We start from the raw sequence: 25,173 nt of genomic DNA, 5'->3' as shown, positions 1-25,173 counted from the left end.
ATAAAGTAGATCCAACATCTACAAGAAAAATCATCAATAAAAATAATATAGTACCTTTGTTTAGCGATGGAGGCTATAGAGAATGCTCCACACACATCTGTGTGAACTCACTTCAGGATTGATCCAGCTCTACTGTCTCGATCCTAAAAGAAATATTTCTCATACTTACCTAGGGCACAACCTTTTCATGTATCCACTTGCTCTAGTTTTCCCTTGGGTAGTGTGGTAGGAATCTGCTGCATGATCTTCAAGGCCCCATGGTGCAAGTTCCCCAATCTTCTATGCCATAGCTCGCCACATCTTGTCTCTGCACCACCTTTGCTTTGGAACTCAATGCAACACAGTCATCTACCTCCAGCTTGTAGAGATTCTTTACTCAAATCTCAATTCTCTTGGTCTATCCAGTGTCGATATGCCTTAGGAATACCTTTCCTTTACTAAAGACTACATGATAGCCTTTATCTTCCAGCATAGCAATGGACACAAGATTCTTCTTCAGACTCAGAACATAATTTACATCAATTAGGGTGAGAGGAGCTCCATGCTCCCTCTGAAACAAAATTGTACCTTCACCTGAAACACCGTACTTTCCATCATCGCCCATCTCAATGCACATCTGGAGATCCTTCTCCTCCAAGGTACTGAATAGATTCCTGTTGGCTGACATGTGGAATGAAGCTCCACTGTCTAGGTACCAAACACATCCCACCATGGATGAAACCATGCATGTGATGAGAGAGAAATCCAACTCAAAATGTGAGGCCAATTCCTCACCATCTTATCCCTTCGAAGATCCCTTCTTGGATTTCTTCTATGGACAATTCGTAGCATAATGGCCCACCTCATGACAATGAAAGCATTGCACTTTCGATTTGTCAAACTTCTTCCCACCATGGGAAGAACTCGATTTGGAATGGGACACCTTCCCTTTCCCTTTCCTAGCCTTACTCACTAAGGCTAGACTTTCTTCATCATCTTGTTTTGATGAAGATCCATCTCTGGTGCTTCCTCTTATCTCTTCCTGCATCAGATCCAACCAAAGTCATTCCCAATCTAGCAGTTTCTCTCTTCCATTTATCAAGTATTGGTAGCTATGCTAGCTCTTAGGAAGAACAAGGAGAGCAAGACTCACCATGTCATTATCGGCAGTCATGATCCCTACACTTCCAAGCTCATCCCTACAGGTGGTGAGCTTGTTCAGGTATGTAGAGATCTGTCGCCCTTTTCACACTTGATTTCTCGAAGCTCGTCTTTCAGCGCCAGCTTCCTCTGATCGTTGTTGGTTTGATATAGATCCTTCAATGTTTTCCACATTGAATACACTGTCTCCTTCCCATGGAGGCTCGATACAATGTGGTCTCAAACTCCCTCCAGGAAGATTCTCCTCGCTCTAGCCACACATTTCCTCCATTCTGCCAAATCTTGGGCATTAGCTGTTGCAGGCTTGGGGACTTCTTGATCAATGAAGTCCGTCAAAAAATTGTCCTCTAATAACGCTTCCATGTGATCCTTCTGTTAGCGCTTGAATCTGCCTCAGGCTGAAGGAACGTGAGGTTCAAGGCAACATCAAACCAAGCTCAGCCTCGTAGCTAGCCCTACGAGGACAGGAGAGGGCTCTCTCTGGGTCTATCTCGATAAAATGATCAATAGAGTCCGAGATGACTTAAAATGGGAACTGATTTTAGGCTAGTAAATGAATTTGAATGAGGGATATTTGATTTAATGACTAAGTTGCTGGGTTGTATGGGACAAGGACAGCATGAGCAGATAGATTAAATCCGAGACACAGATTATCTCAGGAGGCAAGACAGGAAATAAATTTAGCATTCAATTTTGAAATTATATGGAATGAAAAGACTGCTGAGAGGTTGACAAGGGCAATAGATGAATCCTTATCAAATAGAAGAAAACACAGAACATGAATAACTTCCCAAGGCAGAGTAGTGAACTGGATTCTGCCCTTCTCACTTAAAAGTATTCATTTAGAAATGATTATGAAATGAAATGTGAAACATAACAAACTACATATGAAACAAAAGAAAAGACAAATGCTAAATTTACACCATAAGAATCTCAGGAGTCAGAGCTGTATCTTTTCATTAAATCCCTGTCAAAAACTGTACAGTGAAGTTTTCCTTCACACCTCTCCCACTGTTTTCAGAACTCTCCACCCTTGACACATAATTTTTCATACAATAAATAGACTCAGGAATGGGAAAACAGATCGATTGAGAATAGGGGCCATTTCACCTAAAATCATGAGAATAGGAAAAGTCTGCTCTAAAGAGGAGCAGCGTTACATTTTGTTTGTTGATGACCAATTAAAAGACAGAATCTGGAGCGTAGACCCTCCTGAGTTGTAACTGAAGCCGAAATAGAACATCGAACCATATTCCTTTGCCACCGTGGATATATACGTTAAATTCAGCTTTTCGGTTTAGGACTTTTCACCTTCCCTTGGGTAGAAATGCGAGCATAACTGATTTGCACATATCAAGAACATAGTGGTGCGACTGTACATCCAAGAAAAGGGGTGGCACCATGCTCACGGCCTCTTGTCGAGTTATGTTCCCAACCTCGTTTTCTGGCTTTAAGAATTCATGAATCCTTTCAAGCATTTGGTTTTTCCTTAGTAACATGCGAGAAAAGTTCAAGTGCCAAGCAGGTTTGCCAGGATACCATAGTAAAGGCCTAATATGTTCAACCACATTGCCAATTCCTCTGCTGCCTACATATTTTTGAATTACTTCACTCAGTACTAGATATTCTGACAATATTGAATTATACCGTTGGACTAGATTCTGAAATTTCTTTGATTCATGGAGACTTTCCTATCTTTGCCCAGTGCCTGCTAGATCAGACCAAACTGCTATATCAGCGACAAATAAACTATACCCAACCACAAAAGTCCGCAGTGACAGATACATGATTTTTCAAATTCAGCTCCAGCCTGAAAAACATTGGCGTATTCCAAATCATTCATCAATCTGAGTTGTTGCAAACGCATCACGGAATACATCTATGGCAATTGCATCGAGATCCTTTCATGATCAATACTTGCACCGAGATTATGACTTCATTTAGTTCATCTTCAATATGTCGAGACAGAGTACGCTTGCGCAGAAATCATGATTTCATTCCATATGTTTGAGACAAAGTATGTTTGCACTACTTGACTACATGAAGACCCTTGAATGCAAGAATCGTTTACCAGTCGGACTTCTCTTCATTTTCCATTTCCACTTGTTTCTCACCCATCAGTAATGCATCTGAGATATTCAACACTGACGCTGCAGTCAACCTTTCGTTAATTCTCATACCATGCTCTTCTTTTGCGTAGGCAATCTGTTCATCCATGCTTGCTAGGAGCTCTGAAAGATCCGTTCCAGAATTTATTTGATCCATTAGACCCTCTCGTGCAGATGTTCCATCTACTTCAACATGAGCTCGTCTATAGATGTCTTCAAGCTCTGTTTGCTTCTTAAGCACAAGTTCCTTCATTTTGCTAGCCTTCAATTCATCCAATCTCCGAACCTCGATCTTAGCCTGTTCAATAATTTCATAAGCAAGCTCTCCTGGCCCTTTGACTTCATTAGCAGAAGATGATATATAAGACATAACATGTTCAAATAATTTCTTCTCTTTCGTGGGCAAATCCATCAGATTCCACAATTCTACTAATGTTGCCCCCAGTTCTTGAAGCTTTTGTAACCTCTTCTGCTTCTCTTCTTTTAAAGAATGCACTGTTCGAGCTAGCCTGGCAAGGGTGTCATTACTGATGCTCATTTTCTAACTATCCCTTGAATCAGTTAAGCTTGGATGAACTTCAGTAATGAGCTTGACGAAATCAACAGCCAGGACAGTTGAAATATCACGTATAGTGTTAACATGGTGAGCCACTTTTTTGTAATCGATGTTTCTTTTCTGTATGAAGCTCTTGAAGGTGAAGATGGAACTCGTCGAGCCTCTTCAATGATAGGTCCCGTTCATCAACAACAGGGCTTTTTCTAGTGTCATCGCCGTTTACATTTCCAGATAATTCCCCACTGATCTTAACAATCTGCTCTTGAACATCCCAAAACTGAGCAACCCTCTCTTTCTTTTTCTGTCTCAGCTCCTCCAAAGCAGGTGCTATGGCAGCAAGCTGATCCCTTAATGTGCCCGTTTGCCTATCCACTCTGCTAAAGAATGAGGGCTCTTCAAGAGAAGAAGTGACATTTGCCAGTTTGGAATTAACCTGTGCGAGTTGAAAATGAAGCTGAGCTTTGAGCTTGGTTGCTTCATCCACTTTCCTCTTGTAAGCATCTAAGCATTCCTGCTCCAACTGTAGAAGCAACTTATCCCTCTCTGAATCTGTTTCTCCCACCTCGTCCCATATTCTCTGCTATGACAAGTGTCTTTATTTTAAATGTAGGCGTTCAATATGTGACTGTTCGCTTTCCCTTTACCTGGGCCTTTTGAATAAAACTATTTTTTTAATAAAAATAGCCTTTAAACTAAAATTCCGCCTTGAATAAAGGGAACTGCCATTTCCAGCTGCAATGTAGCTTGCTATGCCAGATGTAAGAGCATACATAACAACAAGACCCGTATATAGGGCTCCCCTTTCAGAAATGCAACACCTCGCATGGAAATTTGAACTTGAAAGCGATGTACCTCATTGCCAAGTTCAGCATTCCATTTTTTCCAGATATCAGGTGCCTTGAGAATGGTTCCACTTCCACTGCAAGGTATATCACATAATATGCGATCAAAAGGTAACCCTGTCATACTTTCTGCATTGGGGCCATTCATTCATCTCAAGTCTTCCACTACCGTTATCCTCTGAGAAAAGTATTTTCAAAGCTGTTCTAAGACCAAGGATTCAAAGTTTCCCCCATAGCCGACATTTTCCATATCCAACACAGTCCCTCAAAGCACTAATATTTCTGAACTGCAACTGAAATTGACCTTTCAATATGACATTTAAACATGTAATTTTCCCACAATTACCTTCAATTCCATATTTTGTATGTCTGGTGTGAGTTTCACTCTTATTACTCCAGCACAATAATCTGCTTGGCATCTCGCTTACCAGGTTTATCAACAGGAACCCATTTCCAAACTGAAGCTTTTCATGACCATCATAAGCACTTTGATCATGTTTTCATTCTGGATAAAATATGTACACTGTATTGACACACGCTGCCTCCAATCTGAAGAAATCCATAAGGTAGTATACTTCAACCACTTTCTCTTGATCCATGGATGTGTTTGCCACGATTTGACCGTAATTTTGGTATATGACCCTCCCTTTGTTACGAGTAGGAAGTTTTTCAGTTTTTATTTCACCACCAGGCTCATAGCTTTTGGATTGTAGTAGCAGGCACCATGATATCAAACGAAATCGGGGATCCTGACCATATTGGGTTCCTTCTGTTGGCTGCCTTGCATGTGAGAACGTTGAATGTAGCCGGATCAAAACAGCATATCTATGTAGCATTGAAAACGAGCTCTCCATAACTCATTCCAGTGAGCAGATAAGGTCCAAAAAAAAATTCTTGGATTAACGTAAACATTTTTTCTCTCTTGCCTGATCACAACAGGCAATGTCAGAGACAACTCCTTCATTATTATTGCAAAGTTCCCGGGTTCTGGCAATAATAAGTGAGCATTTACGATGGCCTAGGCATGCTTGGCAATGAATGAACGCAAGAAAATAGCCACTGTGACTATCCAACCATCCCATTTATCGTAACTTTATTTGTCCATCTGTCTAAAAGGCAATTCTCAGCCTTACAAATCCATTTGGAGCAAGACATTTGTGTTTTTAGAGAGCAGAGGTGAAACTTATTGTTCCAGTTCTGTGCGTCACGCACTCTGCCCAGTGCGTCGCGCCTGGTGAGTGCGTCGCGCCCTTTGCCTGTGTGCCGCGCAGGAAGACTCAAGCACATTTTTGCCCAGTTTACCTCTAATCACTGATTTTGCTCCAGATTCATTTATCTCCGCAATTATCTTGAGTGCATACTCCTTATTTGCTTTCCCTAATCTAAACCACATCAACTGGATCATTGTCACCAAATGCTCCTTCAACTTCTGCATTTGCAAGAGATGAGTCTTCCCATGTTTGTGGAAGCCATTCATAGTTTCAATTTCTGTTATATGGGTAATATCGAAGTTTTCCCTTCTTAGTGTCCTGCTTGACTAAAATGATGACTTTTCTGTTGATTTTTTGTAGGGATAGGAGCTGTTGAACCTAGCAAGATGGGCAGGGCTGCCTGAAGAACTGTAAAACCTTATCAATCATGCACTAAACAAACTTAATAATTTCTTCTTCAAAACAGAGTTTTGAAGAAGAAATTTCCTTCAACATTATTGTTGTGGGGAAAAGTATCCGATGCGGATGACCCTAACCCTTTCTAGATGTGACAGAATCTAGCAACAACTGAATGATAAAGTTTTCATGTTCTTCTTTATGAGTATATAGATAGAATAGAAAGAAGGTCAACCAACCTGGTGTCTTGCGCTTGATTGATCCTTATCCTTCTTCTTTTGTATCCAGCTCCCAGCTCTTTGCTCTCCAAGCCGATCCAGCTACACACAAGACCTGCACAACAAGAGAGAGCAAACTAACAGATACAAGCACTCATAATCAAAGCATGGATTAGATTGCAATGAAATACACATGTAAACACAAAGCATCTATGTAAAACAAGTGAATAGGAGAACATGCAAACTTTATTGATAGAAAGTAACAGGGTTCCAGAGGAAGTTACAACCAATGATGTTGGCCCCAATCCAGCAGCACCTCCTCGGCAGCAAGAACTCTCTTCTTGACCTCTAGTAAAACAATCACCCAAATAATCCTGGCGGTATACCAACAGCACCTCCTTGCTCATACAAAATTTCAGCCTCTAGAGCTCTCATAGAAGGGCTCTATATATAGGAGAGAAGAGGAACAGATGAGTCAACTTGAGACTGACATGAAGCTGCCTTGTGTCCTCTCCCTCTTTAGTTAATCTTCAGTTCCTATGTCCACTTGGAGATCCTTGGTTACACATGGTGATCAAGTACCTCTTACTCATCACAGGGCGAATCTCATGACCCAAGTGTCAGTTTGGAAGCTTCCTGGGCAATTGACACCTTGCAGGAGGACTGTGCCACTTGGCCAATCTCGCCCAGCGCAGGTAGCCTTCATAGTTTTTGACTTCCAGCGCAGGTACAGAGTGGGACAGTTGCAATACAGCGCAGAAGCTCAGTCTAGCAGCTGACATGATCCAAAATAAGCCTGTTCTGAAGTGTTTTCAGGTGGGGAACTGATTGGAAGTGCTGTTGATTGATGACCTTGTTCTTTTAGGGGTAAGAACAACATGTTTAGGGACTGAGGATCCCTGTAATTATCGACATTCCTTGCTCCTTGACGCGAGGCACAAAAATGTCTATAACAGTTGCCCCCTAAAGTATGAGGCCGTTACTCGGGTGAAATGCTTTAGCTAGAGGGTCCGAAGTTCGTTCCAGTACCGGAGGAGAGTGCCCTGTAATACAATACAATACAACACATTATCTTTCATTCAATTTCATGGTCTGGCTGAGGCGGGCATTCCCATGCTCAGCTTTTATAAATACATTTTGATACATATGACAGACGATCGTCTGTAGCCAGACTGATAATCTTCTGCTGAAATTATCATCCTTTGATAGGATGATCATCTGCCGCAATGATGTACATGGCAAATGTTTTTATATTTCCTGAATATATATCGCAGCCCGGATGGATGAAACTAGATCCGGGGTCTTCAAACTCGTTCGATCTTCACTCTAAGTACAAGTCGATCCATGTGAGAATTGCGTCGAAGTCGAACATGGAAAGACATCGCTTGATTACCGGTCAATAATGAAAACCGTTAACAAGCGCGAGAGGAATCACCAATAATGACAATGACCCTCAAGGTACTGCAGTACAATTCACGTGGCGTGAATAAAGGACTTGGCGTCGAACGCCACGCAAAATCTTCTGGTCGAAGGTCATTGAGGTATACCTGTCGCCGGAAGTGAGAAACCTGCCATTGAGGCATGCAAGCTTCAAAGTACTGATGGGGGTGTTCCTAGATCAACTTCTTGGATAATGAGCTGATGTCGACAAGAAGCGATCCGTCAAAGGAGGGCCTTGATGAATCCCACATCAATGACACGGAACGGAGCTAATGATTTAGTGGAGGTGGAAACAAACTGTGATATATGAATCAGGGTGGCGATCATGAAAATGGATGAAGGATGATGTATGGTAGTGGATGGGACACGGTTGACACTTTCTGAAATAACCCCTCTTGAACATATAACGACACTGATGCGATGGATCGGTAGCATTACCCCAAATGGATGGTGTGGCGAGGACCATGGTGACGAGACCGGTGAATGAGACAACCCAACCCGATGTGATACGGAGGAAAAGTGTCATGTTCAAGAGTGACTTGCTACCTCTAAACTTTGATGTTCTCCCAATTTTTCCCCAGTCATTTCTGACCAGTACCTCTTTATTTTTGTCAAGCTTGAGGAGGATAACATATGCTTGTTCTATAACCTGCCCTTCGGGCAAGCCCATCGCTAAGATTTAACGAGCCTAGCGATAGGGAAACTCGTTCTCGTCTAAAGACAAGTTTGTCGCTATTTAATCATTTTAACGAGTCTAACGACAAGGAAAACTCGGTCCTTTTCATTTTTAGAGAGTCTGAAAAGGTACAGAAAGTTAACTCCATAGTTCCTTTTTCGTCATCTAATCCCTTAAGTCCGAAAAAGTATAAAACAATACAGAAGGGATGGCTGTTCGATACTTTCACGAGCTGAACAAGACAAGCGCTCGATCTTTTTGTGTAATAATCCCTCAGGTCCAAAAAGATTAAAATTTAGAGGAGGGATAGCGTTCCGGTCTTTTAACGAGCTGGAAGGCCAAAACTCGGCAAACTTTTCATATTTTACGAGTCGATGAAAAGAGCTCAAAGTAGACTCGTTTTTCGAGGAACGAGTGATAGACAGGGATAGCTGCAGATTCCAGGTACAAATTGGAATTTTCCAATCACGGTAATGTCACGAGGGTGGCTAAGTGAAATCACTCTTTGCAGATGTTCCTCAAAAGGGGCGAACACACATGTGGGGGTGAACGATCGGTAAAATGATAATGGAGGTGACGGATGAAAGACACGACCAAGGCTTTTAAAGGCTACAGTTTCACGATCGCAATGGTTGTTCAACAGTTCATTTTTTAATGAGCTTGGACCCTGCCGGAAATTTTGCTCACACTTTTCTATTTTTTAACGAGCATAAATTCCGTGGTAAAACTGCTCGATTCATGGTCAAATTTACTTAATTATCTTTTCCTCTTTTCAAATGTAGTACTTCATTATCAATTGCTGCAACAAATTTTGTTAGAAATGGACAATAATTGCATGAAAATGAGTATATAACCCTAATTTTTAACTTCAAACGATGTAAAAAGTCATAAAAAGGGATTTTTACCTCTCATTTACCATTTCATTTGCATTTTGCTTGTTGGAGCTCTGGAGGTGCCTCTTCTTCCTTGATTTTCACCAGCTGATTCCGGGAGATTCTGTGGACGATTTTCGGCGCCGTTTGGACCAGGTAGGAGCTAAACCTTAGCCCTTCATTTTCATGGTTTTCTTTTCCTGTTTTATGCTTGTTTTTCAGTGCTTCTGGGCCCCAGGGGTTCCATTAGGGCGCCCTGGCATCAGCGCAGGTTCCCCTTTCGAAACCTGCGCTGTATCCCAGTTAGCTATGAAGTAGACTGCGTTACAGAGCAGGGGGAACTCTCTCTGCCTGCGCTGGGCCTTTAATGACTGAGTTTGCATGCATTTTTTGATGTTTTTTCGCCAGATTTTCATCAAATTCAGGAACTTACTCATCCTCTTGCTTGTTTGTAGGGAAATTCTACCAAAATGTCCCTTACATGGCGAGAACGAGAACATGAAGGAGAGGACATGGTTTCTCTCCATGATCCAGTCACGGTGAACGTACTTCGGAACTGTGGACTGCTGAAGTTCTTCCGCATCTCTAGTATGAGAGCACAGATATCATTACTGCAGTATATGCTTGATGCTTGGGATCCTGTTAACCAAGTATTCCAGATTAGGGGGAAGACCATTCCCTTGACCATAGAGGACGTATACTTCTTGACTGGATTGTCAAGGCGGGGAGCTCCCATTTCCTTGTCAGGTACGGCCCGAGGGACCACTTCCACCAGGGATTACATTCGCCAGCATTGCAGGGAGGGTTCACAGCCGAGTAAAGACGGCAAGATCAACATCCGAGACATCACTGACAGGTCTCTTAGGTCCATTCTGTTTACCATTGGTAGGATGGCAGGCAGTGCAGCTTTGCATGTTGCCAACAGGTCTTACATGCAGTACGCTTTGGAGTGTCTCCAACCGAAAGTGTTTAACTGGTGTGATGCAGTACTAGTACAGATGAAAAGTCAATTGACCAAGGTAAAGGACCGAGGGCTGAAGAACTTTGGATTTGGTTCTATCTTGACTGCCTTTATCTTGGAGAAAATCCCATTGATGCAACCTCAGTACATCATACTTGACTTGCCTTCTCCGACCGAGCCACGTATGCAGAGGTGGGTTGATCACATGTCCCGGCATGCTGGTCAACCACATATTACTTTTACTGAGTCCTTCTTTAGGTGGTTCGAGCGCCAGGAGATGGCATTCTCTGAGTATCCATATGTGGGTATGGACTACCGAGGAGATCCGGACTTGGTGCTTCCGGATGGTGAGCAATGGGGCGCTATTGGTAAAATCTCTGACCATGTCACTATTTATTGTTTTTCATCATGATGTTTTTATTCAAAACTGATCGAACCCTTGGGTGCATGCAGATGTTGGTCCTGTTCGTCCAGTAGCTCGTCCGAGGTCGCCAATTGCTGCCCCAGCAGCAGAGCCTGCTAGGAGAGTGGTCATCCGCGACCTTGGAGATTCCGAGATACTTGCAGTTGTGCAGGAGCAGGTGGAGAACCTTACTCGTGGTCTTCCGGATGTACAGATTGACGAGTTACCCTTACAGTTGCAGCGACACACCATTGGTGTGCCTAGACGATGGACTCGTCTCTTGCGCATGATTGCGCAGACCGTGACGCGCTTTCATGAGCACCAGTAGGCTAGGGTGCCCCCTAGCATTTTTCTGAGTTCTAGGTCACATGACCAATTTTGTTTTGACTTCAGCACATTATGTATGAACTATAAACAGTTTTTATATATATTTTGATTTTCGGAGTTTATTCTGGTTTATTTGTGATCCATCTGCATAGCACCGATGCATCTCTTTTATATATGTTGTAGATGTCTATCTAATACATAGTTTGCTAATGAATCTGTTAATGTGTTCAAGTTTCTGGAAATATGTTGGTATTGGATTGAATCAAACTCTCTTTCCAAAATCTTAACCCTTAGAAACATTCGATAGATAGCTGGATTGTGGACTGAGTATATCCCACTGAGTTGTAGTACTACAAGTTGTGAGTCTAGCCTAACAATAAGTTGGCGTATACCATGTGCAATGGTATCAGAGAGGAGTTCAATCAACGCACTATACTCAGCGATATTGTTTGTTGATCGACCAATACACACACCTCTGAAACTCACTAACTCGCCACTCGGATCAAAAATGGCCCAGGCTGCGGAGGACAAACCCCGCGTACTACGACTCGCACCGTCGGCATATCCCACATATGTTTCAGAATAATTCGACATCTGCAACAAACGAGAAGGGTGGATTACTTAACCGAAACAAACATTTTAGCGAAAACAAAATACAACAAAAGCACTCAGGTTACTATTTAAGCATAGTAACGCTTGAGGTACAACCCGTTACGAGGTTGCGCCAGTGGTATTCCCTCATAATCCATCAACTCGTAGGCTCCTTTTGCTAACACCCTTTTAACAATATAAGGACCCATCCATAAGGACTGAAATTTCCCTGCTCCTAATTTATCGGATTCTTGGTCGTAAAGCAAAACCAAGTCACCTTCGGAGAAGACGCGTGGTTTGACATTCTTGTCGAACTGTGCTTTGACTCGTTTCTTATGAGCCTCGTTCGCCAAAGCGGCGTCACGACGGTTTTCATCCAACTGGATCAATTCCAGGAAACGAGCCTCTTCTTCTGAGGTTCCGGGGAGGAGGTCAATTGCGAGTTTAAGAGACGAAATTTCGCACTGGATCGGTAAAACTGCCTCCAAACCATACACCAATTGGAATGGTGTGAATCCAGTGGCATTTTTTACCGAGGTTCGGTAAGCCCATAGTGCTGAATACAGGATTAGATGCCATCTTCTTTTGTGAACCCCAATCATCCTCTGCAACATACGCTTTAGGACCTTGTTGATTGCTTCAACTTGTCCGTTGGCTTGTGGATAATATGGGGTAGAGCTGTCGTGAGATAGCCCTAGTTTGGCAGTTAATTCAACCATCATGTGATTGCGAAAATGCGATCCATGATCTGTCACTATAGCTTGCGGAACACCGAACCTGGCGACTACATGATTGAAAAAGAAAAGGGCAGTTGTTTCACCAGTGTTATCCAATGTAGGCATCGCCTCGGCCCATTTGGTAAAATAGTCGACAGCGACTATAATATACCCATGCCCCCCGGTCGAGGTGGGGTTACATTGCATGAAATCGATGCCCCACTTGGCGAAGGGCCCTACAGCAACCACTGGTTGCAAAGGTGTGGGTGGTCTTCTGGTTTTGCTATCAAAGATCTGACATGCATGGCAACTTCTGACAGCTAGTATGCAATCTTTAAACATAGTTGGCCAGAAATATCCTGCTCGTAAGATTCTTTGTGCTGTTGCATATCCAGATTGATGCCCCCCGCACGCGCCTGAATGACAATCATTCAAGGCTTTTTTGGCCTCCTCATGGGTAAGGCACCTCCTCAGAACTGTATCGACACCTCGACGGTAAAGAGTATCACCGACGATCATGTAGCCTTTCGATTGGTATCGTATACGTTTCCGTTCTGAGTGTGAGGTATTAGACCTAAACTTTTGAGTTTGGAGATAAACAATGATATCTCCATACCACTCATCGCTTACTGATATCAGAAACAAATTTTCATCCACGATTGACTCTTCTGATGTATCATCGTTGGATGATGATGGGAGATCGCATAATAATTCCGCGAAAACTAGGGCTTTCTTTGATTTGGATTTTACAAAATCTAAATCAAACTCTTGAAGGATTGCTATCCATTTTGAATATTTGCCCCCAAGCAACTGTCGCGACAGTATATATGTCATGGGGTTGCAATCTGACAAAACAGTAGTCTTCCTAAAGAGGACATAATGTCGAAACCTTTGAATCGCTCGAACAGCAGCAAGCGCTAGTTTTTCAACATAGGAATATTTACTTTCTGTATCATTTAAGTTCTTACTTAAATAATAAATAGGATGTTCAATTCCATCGACTTCTTGCACTAAGACCATCGCAATGGTCGTATCTGCTGCAGCAAGATACAGGTTAAAATCTCTTTGATAGTCCGGGACGTACATTAATGATGCTCTTACTAGACTTTCTTTCAGAGCGTCAAAGGAAGCTTGCGCAACCTGGTCCCAGACAAAAGGTACATCCTTTTTCAAAAGACGAGTATAACCCTTGGCAAGTTCTGCGTAATTAGGAATGAACCTCCTCAGAAAGTTTGCTTTCCCTTGGAGTTTCTGAATCTGAAGCAAATTTGAAGGTGGAGGCAAATTAATAATTGCCTGAACCTTACAGGGGTCGAGACGAATCCCGTCCTTAGAAACCACAAATCCAAGTAAACGACCAGAGCCGACACAAAACACACACTTATGTGGATTGAGTCTTATCTTATAATGTCGGCAACGTAAAAATATCGCTCTCAAATGCCGCGGATGATCAGTCCGCTTCCGCGAATGAGCCGGAAGATCGTCGAGGTAAGGTTGAACGATGTTCTTGATGTCATGGAAGGCATAATTCATTGCCCTCTGAAACGTCGCCCCTGCGTTCTTTAAACCAAAGGGTAATTTTCGATAAGCGAATGTGCCCCACGGACAGATGAATGCAGTCTTAGACTGGTCCTGTGGGCGGATATTTATTTGATTATACCCGGAAAATCCATCCATAAAGGAAAAGATTTCATATCCGGCGCATTCATCAATTATCTGGTCGATGAAGGGTGTAGGGTAGTTGTCCTTTGGACAAGCTTTGTTTACATCCCTATAGTCGACGCACACTCTTATCGTCCCTTGTTTTTTCATAACAGGGACAATATTCGATACCCAATCGGTTAGAGGAACCGGGTAGATGAATCCAGCATGGAGAAGTTTTTCAACTTCCGCCTTAATGGCAGCGGCTTTCTTCGGATGTACCTGCCGAAGCCGTTGTCTTACTGGTTTGACATCAGGATACATTTTAATTTCATGTTCAACTATGCTCGAGTCAATGCCTGGCATTTCATCATATGACCATGCAAAGACATCTCTAAATTCGCGAAAGAGAGCACTATATATTTCCAGTTCTGAAGGGGAACAACTTTTGCCGACATGAATATTCTCAACAACATCAGATTTTGTCGAGATATTTATGGCTATGGTTTCTTCAATATTGGATAGGTTTCTTTCTGAATCCACCGTATTTACAGTATTTGTTAGGAATTCAAACACTGAAGGGTGGTATAGGTCGTGATGAGTTTCTTCTTCACATTCTGGAAGAAGGGAGCGATGGTGGTTATCACTCCATGGTGCCTCCTCAATCATCATTGATTGTAAGATCCCTTCGTCAGTCCCATGAACTCTTGACCAAGGATCTAAAGGGGTACCATATTCTTTGGACCTATCTACCCAAACGCTTGACGAGCGTTCATTTGGGCTCGCCTCCCATGCCTGAAACATTGATTGCTACAATATTTCAATAGGGCTAGGCGGCAACACCACTTGATGATCCATGACGACTTTCGATGAAGATACCATGTTGCATGTTGCTACAAACGGGATATTCCCTTCATGGAACGGAGGTGGCAACGCAAAAGTTCCCATCATGGTGGGATCTTTTAGCAAGCCTACTCCTATATCTTGTATAGAATAGTCGTTCCCATGGATCAGGGGAATGCTTCCGGTAACTTGTGAACTATTAGGGAGGAAACTCTGTTGGTCGACGATCGTAATCCCTCCTTCAAACGGGAATGCGATCTTCCTAAAATATGTTGACACTACAGCTGCCATGGCATATATCCATGGTCTTCCCAGTAGAATGTTATAGTCAAGATTGCCATCAATGACTTCAACATCAATTTCCACTGTTTTTCCTCCTAGTTCAACCTTAAAGTTATTTAGGATACCGTACGGAGTGTACGACCTACCGTCAAATGCTTTCAATGTCGTCGAAGATCGCGACAATGTAGGAGATCCAAGAGTTTTCCAGCAAGACATTGACATGATACATGTCGATGCTCCCTCATCAATAATTGTTCTGTGAACAGTTTTGTTGAGGGCTTTTACTTGTATAAGAAAAGCTAATTGCGCTGGTAACTGAGGATCATATCCTTTGTGATCAAAGGATACAAGATTGGAATCTTTAGGATCCACTCCACCAATTGCTGATAACAATGCCTGCCTTTGGGATGGGCAATTTTGTAGTACCTCAAGAGTTGACATAGCAGATGGCGATTGGGCCAAATCCTCCACTATATTATAGTGTTGCGCCGCTCTGGCGCGAGGGTTGAATGTCGACTTGTGGACTACTCCCTTAGGCGGCTTTATTGTTAATTCATGCGTGAGGGGGGGTACAACTTCTGCCGAAGTCGTTGTCGAAGTACTGGGTTGATCTTTCCCTTTGTCATTCGACACCTGCGGATTCCCATAATCTTTATTCCTAGTCGATATCAAAGCATCACTTTGCTTAGAAACCGACAGCATAAGCACTTGAGACGGGGAAGCATTTCCACTATCAACCATATTTTGACCTGGGTTGGGAAATGGATCAGTCAACACAGCTGAAGTTTGAGAACTTTTAAAGAACCTTTTCAACTCAGCTTTGAGGGGACAATCCCTTGTTGAGTGATTTTCATCACATATTTGACATGGATAAAATTGTTTCCTTTGCCCAGGAGGGTTTGGAGAAGTTTTTCGAGGGGATGAACCACCTGGTTTCTTCTTCTTCCCTTTGTTTTGTTTCTTCTTGCTTCCTGGTTGATTGGAGTTTTTGTCTTTATCCGTAGATACAGCATTAACTTCCGAAGCAAGAATCTCTTGATTTGCTTTTTGATTCGAAGTCTTACGGGCTTTCTTATTTGAATCCCTTGTTGACTTAGCGTTTGCAGTTCCAATCACGCCGTCACCGGCATGAGAGTCACTATTCGATCTAGGAGGAGGAGGGATTGAAAATTCTGGTCTGGGGGCGTCAGGTATTTTATCATAGAGCGTGCCCGACTGAGTATATACTAAGTCCAAATACTGAGCACGAGCAATAACTTGCTCCTCTGTTACGACACCTCCCTTGGCCACATCTTCTGTAATTGCCGGCAGAAGCGACTTTATAAACCACTCAGCTAACAGCTGATCTGGAACATAAGTCTTTACCATTCTGCGACGACGACGCCACTCATGTATATGATCAGATATATGTGTGGCCGTTGTCTGCTTGAAATTGGTTAAGATTTCTGTTCCAGTTTCGTACCTTATAGGTAACTGAAAGTGTGTTAAGAAAGTCGTGGCTAGGGAGCTAAAATTGTCGAAAGAGGCTCTAGGTAATTCAATATACCATTTGGCCGCCGGACCAGTCAATGTCCTCTGGAAGAGGCGAAGCCTTATCGAATCATCATTCAAGGTATTCGATGAACACCACAGATGGAATGTCATCACATGATTCGACGGGTCTTCACCCGGATTTCCATTGAATTTAGGAATGTCCGAAGGAAGTTTGTGAGGAATCGCTGGCCACCAATGGGCATAGGCGATTGGATCGTTCGTTAACCGATGTAAATCTGGTAATTCTAACGTTGCCACGAATGGCAACTGCTGATTCAAGTTTGGCGAGGCGTACCCAGGATACGATGGAATCGCTTGAGCAGTAGGTCTTTGCACACCAGTATAATGCAACTGATGTTGATATGACTGATATGGTTGGTGGGCTTGGCCACTTCTAAAGTGGTTGGTTTAACCCATTTTGAATATAGGGTTGCCCACTATTTGCAAAAATCTGTTGCTCAGATCCCTGGTACACTTGCTGAAACTGAGGTTGTTGGTATTGCACCATCCATGGTTGTGAAGCCATGTTTGGCTGTGCGACACTAACCGACGGACCAAGATGCGGGGTTATGATCCCCGTTTGTATCTGTGTCGTCCCGGCAGTTGGCGATTGTGGTTGTGTTGCAGGGTCAATTGGCTGTTGCATTACAACTTGTGGTTGACATACAACAGGCATCGATTGAACTTGCGACACGGTTACAATTGCTGGCGTCGTCGGGATGCTAGACATAGGCATACATTGTTGCATAGAATATACAACTCTTGGTTGCTGGGGTAACATAGGCACCCAACCATTCGTCGTTACTTCAGCTAAACTTGAATTTGGTTGAAAACTGCCGTATGGGTATCCTCCCGGAAGAGGAAGTGAAAGGGCATATTGCCCCCCATACGGTAACAATCCGGAACTCATGGGCATAGACTGCCTTTGAGGACTAGATGGTCTAAACTGATTCCCAAAGGGATCAATTTGTCTAGTTTCAACATAAGAATTACCGGGTATTATACCGGCAGAACAAACTGGAACAGACCAAGTTGTCATAATAGTCCCTGGGTGGACTCCTTCTAGTTGATGAGAGCTAGATGGGACGGATGGTATGCCGGCAAACATCGTTGGAATGGCAGCAGGAGCTTCTGCTATCGCTGTGTCATTGGGCACAGTCCTAGATGTCGACGGTTGTTCAGACATTTTGAGTCTATCCAATAAACTTCCTAACGATTCTTCAGGAACTTCCGGTGGCGATAGACAAACTTCTGATGCAGAAGGAAAAAGAGGGGTACCAACTCCAAAATGAATTGGAGTATTTGCTTGCTGGTCCTCTACGATTTCTTCTATTGCAATCAGACCAGGAGGAAGAGGCAGACCGTCAGGTCCGTAAAAGATTTCTGGTGCCGAAGAAGGGTTTGTTTCGACAGCGACAGTTGTTTGAACAACAAGACTCTGTGGACCAGTTTCAGATGGAACTGGTTCAGTTAAACAAGTACTTGTTTTCAGACTAGGATCAATATAATTGTCCTTCTGTTGCCGTTGAACTTCTTCAATAGAGGCAGGAATTCCAGAAATTTCGGGAGTGACCAGAATCTCAGATCTTGTTGGAACTTCTGTTCTAACTTTAAAAGGAGATTTTGATCTGGTCCAGCGAGATCGCTTTGCTCGTACTACTTTCGGTTCCGGAGACAAAGATGGTCGACCCGCAAGTCTCCCTGAACGACGGGGTTTTAATTGACTTTCCTCCACGGTTGCGGATTACTTGATCAACTAAAATACAAAAAGGGGAATTATGTTTCCGTATTGAATGAATTTTATTAGACGCTTTTAGACACAACTTTGCTTTTTCATGTTTTAAGAGTCGAGAAAAAGCTAAAGATGACTCTAGTCGCCTTCGATGTATTAACGAGCCCGAAGTGACAAATGCTCGGCTGGACCTTTTCAGTTATGGAGTTTGAAAAGGGCCAAAAGAAACTGCTCTGGAGATCTAGGCAGAGGGTGTGCCAAACCTTTCGCGAAACCACAGAATACGTTTTACGGTACGGGTGGTCGATCTTCGTGAATGCTGTGTTCACTGCATCGCGATCAGTAGGGCGGTCGACACGGCTTCCTAAGGATAAAGGATAATTGCCTATAGGGGTCTCCCAATATACGCGACGGTACACGGGAGCTCAAATCCGTATTAGTGCTATCGTCTCTCAGGAGGAATCACCCACCTTCGTAGAGATCGACAGTCACTATGTTTAACAACGCCGGAACACGTCTCTACCTAGACCTCTATTGTGAGCGTTATGTTACAATGCGTTGTTAGATTCATTCAATATATTTTAAGTTGATCTTGTTTATCAGTTTGTCTTTCAGGATCACCACGAGATGTATTGGTACAAATTCCTAAATGCAGCTAAAATGATAAGCAAGCTTTCACTATCTTTTTAACTTTGAAAATCCTAGCTACTGAAGGGAGAGAAAAAACAATATCTTTCCAAACAGAGCATACAGCACAAACTAATGCACTTTCTCCTAGGCCAGACACCCAAACTTATCAAAATGCAAATGCAAGATGCAAGTATTTCTTTTCTTTTTCCTTTTAATGTTGATGCTTAACAAAAGGAAACTGTTGTATGACTTTCGAATTCAATCCAAAGCATAAACAAACAAGTATTGTCTAAATGAAAAGACGCTTTACAGGTACTTGTTTTATACTTAAAAATATATGAATTCAAACCATAAAGTGAAAACAAACCAATCCAAAACAGCTATGAACAGCAATAACACTAACTCACAAGATCGCAATCTAAGAGGTCAAGGCTGTAGGCTTGCTTTTCACTACGGGAAATTGTAACTGAAACAAGAAATACTGAAAGAAAGTTTACAATTTCATCACACAACTGAGGCGAAATGAAGTCAAGGAGGTGAGGTATACAGCAAATACATTAACCAGCAATCAATCAGCCAAAAACAAGTGCAAACAGGGCCAAGACACAGAGGAAGAGTTAAGCTAGCCTAAGGCCAACTGGACCAGCGCAGGTACTGCACTGTCAGTTTCACTCTCAGCGCAGTTCCCGAAGGGGCTACCTGCGCTGTAATGCAGACTGCCTGTGGACAGCCTGCACTGACTTACGAGAGTTACGTCTGCTAACAATTCCGGGTCATAAAAAGCTCAAAAATGTACTGTTTTGACTGAAACAAAATGCTATGGGTTAAGTACAGGTAGAGGGATGATCAAGAGGACTAAGATCTATCACAAAGAGTAGAGATCTACCTGTAGATTAGCTCTTTAAATCTTGAAGTTGCTCAGCAAAGGAGCAAGAGTAGCAAAACCCTCTACTTCGCTTTTGATATAGTCAAAAGCTTTTCGATTCGGTACTCGGTTCTTCAAGATAGAAATAGCAAAATACTACAAATAACAACAACAACAAGATACTAGGATCTCCCCAGCGGAGTCGCCAGTTTGTTGTGGGGAAAAGTATCCGATGCGGATGACCCTAACCCTTTCTAGATGTGACAGAATCTAGCAACAACTGAATGATAAAGTTTTCATGTTCTTCTTTATGAGTATATAGATAGAATAGAAAGAAGGTCAACCAACCTGGTGTCTTGCGCTTGATTGATCCTTATCCTTCTTCTTTTGTATCCAGCTCCCAGCTCTTTGCTCTCCAAGCCGATCCAGCTACACACAAGACCTGCACAACAAGAGAGAGCAAACTAACAGATACAAGCACTCATAATCAAAGCATGGATTAGATTGCAATGAAATACACATGTAAACACAAAGCATCTATGTAAAACAAGTGAATAGGAGAACATGCAAACTTTATTGATAGAAAGTAACAGGGTTCCAGAGGAAGTTACAACCAATGATGTTGGCCCCAATCCAGCAGCACCTCCTCGGTAGCAAGAACTCTCTTCTTGACCTCTAGTAAAACAATCACCCAAATAATCCTGGCGGTATACCAACAGCACCTCCTTGCTCATACAAAATTTCAGCCTCTAGAGCTCTCATAGAAGGGCTCTATATATAGGAGAGAAGAGGAACAGATGAGTCAGCTTGAGACTGACATGAAGCTGCCTTGTGTCCTCTCCCTCTTTAGTTAATCTTCAGTTCCTATGTCCACTTGGAGATCCTTGGTTACACATGGTGATCAAGTACCTCTTACTCATCACAGGGCGAATCTCATGACCCAAGTGTCAGTTTGGAAGCTTCCTGGGCAATTGACACCTTGCAGGAGGACTGTGCCACTTGGCCAATCTCGCCCAGCGCAGGTAGCCTTCATAGTTTTTGACTTCCAGCGCAGGTACAGAGTGGGACAGTTGCAATACAGCGCAGAAGCTCAGTCTAGCAGCTGACATGATCCAAAATAAGCCTGTTCTGAAGTGTTTTCAGGTGGGGAACTGATTGGAAGTGCTGTTGATTGATGGCCTTGTTCTTTTAGGGGTAAGAACAACATGTTTAGGGACTGAGGATCCCTGTAATTATCGACATTCCTTGCTCCTTGACGCGAGGCACAAAAATGTCTATAACAATTATTAATAATGAGAATCTTTAAGTGAAACCTTATTGAAACTCCCTTTGGCCTACAAGCGTTATTTCACACTTCTGGAGACAAAACCCTGGACTCAAGAATTAAAATGACTCTTTTTGACCAAAATGGCAATTGATGACTGCAAATGACGAGAAATGAACCTTGGTGAATTTGACTCTGACAGAGGATTGACAAGACTGAGTCTAACACCTTCCAGGCTATATAATTCAAGCTGCCATCAAGGGCATACTCGAGTCTCAAACCGTTAAACACCATTGGTGAAATTGAGATGTGATAAGAACTCAATTTCTATAATCAATAACTTCAAACTTCGAACTTCTCCCTTCTTTGTATATTGTTCTTCACTTTGATCACCTTTGCTCTGATACCATGTACAAATCCCCACTGTAGATCACCTGATAATGCAATATACTAAAGCAAAATACTAGATCTACTTCTACAATCAAACTTTGTGGAAGCTTAATCAATTTGAGAAAGATCAATCAGAACACATATAATAGAGAATGAGAAATCAATCACACATGAACACAGAAGAATACTCTGGGGAAAGCCTCAGCTAAAAACCTTGATCTCTGTATTATCATACAAGTGGAAATATGTCTGGATTACACAAAGCTTTAGCTCACAGGCTATCCAGCTCTCAGTACAATCCCTCAACACAACTCATAGACTGAATAGACACAACATATGACTATCCTCAACCCTCCAAGCCTCCTATTTCCTTGTGTAGTTTTTCCTGGGGTCCAATGCTGCCACCTGTGTGAAGTCTAGCCTCACACTACTCACTAAACTCAGAAATAACTGCACAATCCTCAAGGAATGAATTCCTTCTGCATGCAAGAGATATTCACAAAGGAATATTCCTGCAACTCATAGTACATTGTCACACCATCTGATCTCAACTGGGTCTCTGACAGAAATGACATGCATGAGTTATTTATGAGAGAATATTCAGTTATCTGAAGTGCAGTAGTTACATGCATGCATGCATTAACTAACTGAACTCACAATTAGTTCCTCCAACTATTGGAACTAATCTAACTGGACTTAACTCAGTTAACTGAGCTAACTAATTACAACTCAAAGTACAACTCATCCTGATTACTTTAATTAAGGAATAATTTCCTCAATCAAAGGAATAACTGTTGCATGTCCTCACATAGACTTCATGTTTGATTTTATCCAACTAATTAACTCAAGATGAACTAATTAATTATTTTTCAAACAGCTACTAAGATCAAATTCGAATTTTAATTCACAATTTTAGTTCAGGGACTAACTAAAATTGGAATGTATCCCGAAATGCGATTTATAGAAATGTTATTTTTAACACTTCTATATTTAGCATTTCTTGTTGCTATTTTCAACAAATAATGCATTGTGAATAGTGAATAGTGCACATGATGTTTATCAAGTAAATTATTATAATTTATTTAGTAATAATTGCACCTTTGTTGGCAAGGATTTCTATTTCAAAACTTATATTTCACACTTATATATGATTATTGATGCATATAAGTAAACAAAAGTCATTAAAAATAACATGCCTCGATGGTTCATGTAAGATAATTTGAATGGAAAACAATTGATTTAAGAACACACGCACACACACACACACACACATCTTAGAAAAAAAATATTGATACAACAAATTCATTGCAAAAAAAATATAAATAATAATAAACATATTAATATAAGTGGAAATTCCCATATATTTCAAAAAATATAAAATCATACAAATTGATTCAACAAAAACTATGTCCAAAATATATTGAAAAATTGGAATGTAATTTTCAACAAAATTATAAAGGAAATTATCTCCATCCACTATAATGAAGTACATGTTCTATTGAACATTCGAATGCTCTCATGTTTTTTGTTTGATACGATGACGTGCCTTAAGAAAGGGGAATAAAACTTGCATAAGCCAAGTATCTTGCTCTTTTCGTATATAGGCTTTTATCAAGATGTGGTTTGATCGATATTCGATGAATTGAGAAGTATGATTTGTTGTATCTATTAGCAATACATTTGATTCTTCATAATTATGTCCATATTGGGACCACATATCAGTCAACTTTTTCTCATAAAATTTCCTTGTTTTGTCGGCTTCCAATTTTCTTTGCAAATGAAAATGAGACCTGTCCCATGCAAATTTAGAGTCCTCTATATCAATATTTGATTTTTCAAGTACTTTTTAGATGTACTTGTTAGTGACATTTAATGTCCATATTGTGACATTATAATTAAAAAAAAAAAAAAACGTCTTACTGAAAAGGCCTTAAAAATTAGGACTTATCACCAAACTGCCAATCTGGTTCTCTTTGAGTATGAAAATTTTGTTCATATTTGGTGTATGATTGAAAGAATACTCCTTCCATTTCAAATATCAACAACATATTTTGACTTGTACTAATCCCCATCTGCATCTTCACTGCAACCACATGTATGATATTAACATATCTCCATTTCAACACTTCATTGCTTAAGGACATGAAAACCTACCATTTTAAAAATTATGTTAATATTTATTATGAATTATTTCCATTTGTATGCAAAGGGAATTTACAATGAGTTAATAGTAATCACAAAATACAAATATAATGGCCCCATTAAAATGAACAAAATTATGATATGTTTAATTTATACATACAACCTAATACCTTTATTTAATTTGTATGGAATAAAATCTTATAAGAACACATTGACCCACCATTTAAATCGTTGATTTTAAGATTTATAATGATTTTTTTAATTGAAATTGAAAAATATAATTACAATGGTGTAGTGCAAGTAAATAAACGAATTATATATTAATTTCCACATACAATATAATACAAATTTTATATTTCAAACCTAATTAATTATATGCTAATTTCTAGAGTCTCTACCTTAGTTTCTTTTTGTGCTTCTTTTAGTACAAATTGTATGTTTATTCTTGGTGCTATATACAACCTAATATAGTTTTTCAACTTATATGGAATAAAAAAGGTTATAAGAATGCAATGGGAAATCCTTCACATTACTAATTTCTAAGAGGTATAATGATAACTTAAACCACAATTGAAGCAAATAATTGTAATGATATAATTCAAACAGATAGATCAATTATTTATTAATTTTTATATACAATGTAATCCATTGTAAAAAATCTATAGCATGGGAAATTTTGATATGAAAACATTAAATGACCATTCAAATCAATAATTGTTATCAACACAATATGTCACCAAAAATAAAGAAAATAAAAATGTTTTTATGTTTAGTAATGACAAACCAAATCAACAATTATTTTATTAGTGTTGTGAAATAAAAGTAATAATTCATGATGTCATACATATAATAGCATGAAATAGACATCGATCATCTTAAGGTACTTCTAAATGTAATTGAACATCCTTCAAAGTAGCTCGCACATTTGTAGCCTTGTTGAGTTTATGCAGTATTCTCCATATCTCATAGATCAACCAATTATCCTCTTGATTTGTTCCAATTAATGGAGGGGAAAGAATCACATTTTCTTTGGAATTCTCTTTCACTCTCTCAAGTGAACAATCCACTATAATAGTATTGGTTGCATCATATTGGGTATGAATTTCACACGCATTTTTCAATGATTTAGTGTGTATAATTTTGGTTGGATTTTCATTGACCTTATGTCCCTTTGTGGTTTATAGTATGAAGTAGTTCACGTAAGCACAAGTTTACCTTGTACTGTTTTTGAAACCAAGTTTTTTAGAACTCTTGATGTGCTTTGTTTCAAAGTTGTCGTCCAAATTGCAATTTCAAGAGATTCATTTTCGAAACACATTCCAAAAAATGTTTTTGCATGTGGATGAATCTAATATAACTTTTTCTCTATTGTGTAATCAACATCAGTTCCCATT

At 40.8% G+C, this 25,173-nt stretch overlaps 1 pseudogene; it reads right to left on the bottom strand.

The window, feature by feature from the left end:
* Positions 1-2,650: 2,650 nt before the first annotated feature.
* On the bottom strand, positions 2,651-4,794 carry LOC149214038 (65-kDa microtubule-associated protein 1-like; annotated as a pseudogene).
* Between the last annotated feature and the right edge of the window lie 20,379 nt (positions 4,795-25,173).

This window comes from Pinus tabuliformis, chromosome 1_1 (genome assembly GCF_031772625.1).
Source record: "Pinus tabuliformis cultivar Carrire ecotype Pingquan chromosome 1_1, CPIR1, whole genome shotgun sequence".
Classification (NCBI taxonomy): Eukaryota; Viridiplantae; Streptophyta; class Pinopsida; order Pinales; family Pinaceae; genus Pinus; species Pinus tabuliformis.
The sequence above is the reverse complement of the archived record's forward strand: the minus strand, read 5'-3'. Positions and strand labels throughout refer to the sequence as shown.